Source organism: Triticum aestivum, chromosome 3A (assembly GCF_018294505.1).
Source record: "Triticum aestivum cultivar Chinese Spring chromosome 3A, IWGSC CS RefSeq v2.1, whole genome shotgun sequence".
Taxonomy (NCBI): Eukaryota; Viridiplantae; Streptophyta; class Magnoliopsida; order Poales; family Poaceae; genus Triticum; species Triticum aestivum.
The window spans coordinates 7,423,650-7,427,103 of record NC_057800.1 but is presented as its reverse complement, the minus strand read 5'-3'; the positions used below and the strand labels follow the sequence as shown (position 1 = coordinate 7,427,103).

Here is a 3,454-nt window from a genome sequence, read left to right as displayed (position 1 = left end):
TTGTTAACCGAGAGAAAAATATGGGAGACAAAGTCTCCTCCCCTAACGAGGAGCATAAACCAACATAATTGCTACAATGAAGAATTAAGCCATCTCCAAATGCTAGTGGAATATATTCAATAGTTTTTTTTCTAACAATGGTATCAGAGCACAATCGTTAGGGGAGGAGACTTTGTCTCCCATATTTTTCTCTCGGTTAACAATAACCTAAGATCAAACCCAACATGAACGTGACACACGCATGGGCTCCGGCTTCGTCGAGCTAACGAAGAACGAGAAAGACGGTAACGTCTTAAGCGTAGGCCGGGCATCGTACACAAGAGCATGTCCGCGCATAGAGCGGGCCACTTTGCTAGTTGTGTAGAATAGTGTGGTTCAGCGCGGCATCGTTGATTACTAGGAGTCCTATGGTTTATTGGATTCTAAAAATACAACCGGCTATTCGGATACGGACAAGCTTGGTTGGTGAATTCCAACATCGTGTCGAGCGTAAGTCCCAAGTCCGAACGTCCTAGTAGTACCAGTCCGTAACTGGTAGGAGTATTAGCTAGAAGTAGAAAATATATACTAGAATAGAAAACTCAAAGTTAGGAGACATATCACGTCGTTATCCTCCGTGTTGGCAACTCGTCCTGAAGCTGACCGGGCGGAGCTACCACTAAATTAAAATCCCGAAGCCTGCAAATCTCTCTATGTATATATACGTAGGTAGCAAATCTGTCTATGAGGATATCGCACTCGCACCCCGTACTCGATCGATCCCCGATCGAGCAGAGCAGCAACAATGGCTGCTGCAATCATGCGCCCTCACCACCTTCTCTCCGTCTCGGTGTACATTATCATTTGCCTCTGCTACTCGCTGGGTCTTGCTACCGCGCTCTCCTTCAGCTTCAACTTCTCCAACCCCAGCTCTGGAGACCTTTGCGACACCGAGCTCAAGTGCGAACGTGATACGCGCATGGGCTCTGGTGCCATCGAGCTAACCAAGAACGAGACTCAAGTCAACGTCTTCAGTGTCGGCCGGGCATCCTACACGCGCCCCTTGCCGCTTTGGGACGACGCCACCGGCGAGGTGGCCAGTTTCTCCTCCAACTTCACGTTCCAGATCAGGCCCCAAAACAGATCAGACGACCATTTTGGTCTATGTAACCCGAACTTCACTACCGACTCTAGTGCTGACGGTATGTCTTTCTTCCTGGCGCACTACCCGTCGAGGCTCCCTCCCAATAGCTGGGGCCCAAATTTCGCTCTCGTCAATGACAGCAACCACTTCAACGCCACCGGCGATGACCGGATTGTCGCGGTAGAGTTCGACACCTACCACAACAGTTGGGATCCCAGCGACAACCACATCGGCATAGACGTCAATTCCATCAACTCCACGACCTACACAAACGTAACCAAGCGTATGGTCTCCTACAACGCCATCATGACCGCCCAGATCAGCTACGACAACCGTACAGATGTTTTAGCCGCCAGTCTCCAGATCCAGGGCGACGAGACGCTCTACAACGTGTTTACGTCCGTGAACATGAAAAGGGAACTGCCCCAGCAAGTTGCAATAGGTTTCTCCGCCGCAACTGGTACCTGCGCCGAGCTGCATCAGGTGTCATCTTGGTCATTTAGCTCCACTCTAGATGACGCCATGGTGCCTACCAGTATCATTCCACGGCGACGTCGACCACTGGTGCCTGTGCTAGTGCCTTCTGTAGTAGCAGCTTTTCTCGTATTGCTCTGCAGTGTCGCCGCTGCCGTCGTCATAGTCGGTCAGCGACGCAAACGTAAGCAAGCTGAGTTTGAGAAAGGGGTAGGCCCTAGAAGGTACCGCTACCGTGAGCTCGCGGCAGCCACAAATGACTTCGCGGAGCAGGGGAAGATTGGGCAAGGGGGCTTCGGTAGCGTCTACCAGGGTGGCGGCCTTAGCGACCACGACAGCCCGGTGGCCATCAAGATGCTATCCACGGAATCGTCAGCGCAGGGGAGGAAAGAGTTCGAGGCCGAGGTGAAGATTATAAGCCGGCTGAGGCACCGAAACCTTGTGCACTTGCTAGGCTGGTCCGACAGCCGCAAGGGGCTCCTGCTAGTCTATGAGCTCGTGCCGGAAGGCAGCCTCCACGGACACATTTACAGCGATAACCGTCTGCTCACTTGGCCAGAAAGGTAAGTGACTAGGCCTTATAAATTAATTGAAAATTTAAGTTCGTTCTAGATTGAACTTCTTTGAATCTGACCAAAGTCTATAGAAAAACATTCCAACATCTACAACGTCATATTAGTTTTTTATTGGATTCTTTATAAAAGGCATTTCTATACTATATATGTTTGATGTTTTAACCCCATCGCACTTTTCTATAAACTTGGTTTGACTTAGAAAAAAAATCTGGAACTTCAATTAACTTGGAATCACCAAATGATTATTACCTCCTTTCTGATCATTTCCATTATTATAAATTAATTTAAGCACTATTGGATTGAGCAAGTCAATCTGTGAATATGCAAGGTAGTAATTTATTAACCCGGCCTTGTTGAACGAACACACATACAGATACAAGATCATCCTTGGCCTGGGATCTGCACTACGCTATCTCCACATAGAGTGCGATCAATGTGTGCTGCATGGTGACATAAAACCCGAAAACATACTACTCGACTCATCATGGAGCACCAAGCTAGCAGATTTCGGGCTGGCGAGGCTCGTGGACCACGGAGCTGGGCCACAGACGACGAAGATCCTCAAGGGCACCCCATGGTACATGGACCTGGAGTTTATTCTCTCACACCATCCCACCCCCGAAGCGGATGTCTACAGCTTCGGTGTCGTTCTATTGGAGGTCGTGTCCGGCCAGCACCCAGGAATGGGGATGAAATTCCGGGTCAGTGAGGACATCCCGCTTCTCATGTGGGTCAGGGACTTGTATGAGAAGGGCACCATCCTTGAAGCGGTGGATAAAAGGCTACATGGGGACAACCAGCAGCTCGACCACAATTGTGAGTGGCAGATGCATCACGCGCTGGTCGTCGGGCTCTGGTGCACGCACCCACTCCCAGGCACGCGACCGTCCATTGTGAAGCTGATGAATGTCTTGGAGTCAAAGCACGTCACGTTGCCGGCCCTGTCGTGGCCAGCCCTGGCCAACGTTACCACTGGATCACATGGGCATAACACCGCATCAACCTCATCGGCCAATGCTTGAAGCGACATGTCTTGGGCTAGCAGTGGCAGATGACCAAATCTACTTTGCCGGAGACTAGTTGTTACAACTTAATTGCACAAATGTACGTCTGAATTGTTTCACAAGAACCTGGATATATTATCATATACTTCTGATTCACTAGTAACTGTGCATGTGCAATGCACATTTTACTAGAATTTAGTATTTGCATTGTGGTTTATTAAGCATTTGTATATTTTTGCATGGTATGCACCTAACTAATGATCATAGAATCATAACTT

At 49.2% G+C, this 3,454-nt stretch overlaps 1 pseudogene; it reads left to right on the top strand.

The window, feature by feature from the left end:
* Positions 1–784: 784 nt before the first annotated feature.
* LOC123057464 (L-type lectin-domain containing receptor kinase IX.1-like) lies at positions 785–3,227 on the top strand (annotated as a pseudogene).
* Positions 3,228–3,454: the final 227 nt, after the last annotated feature.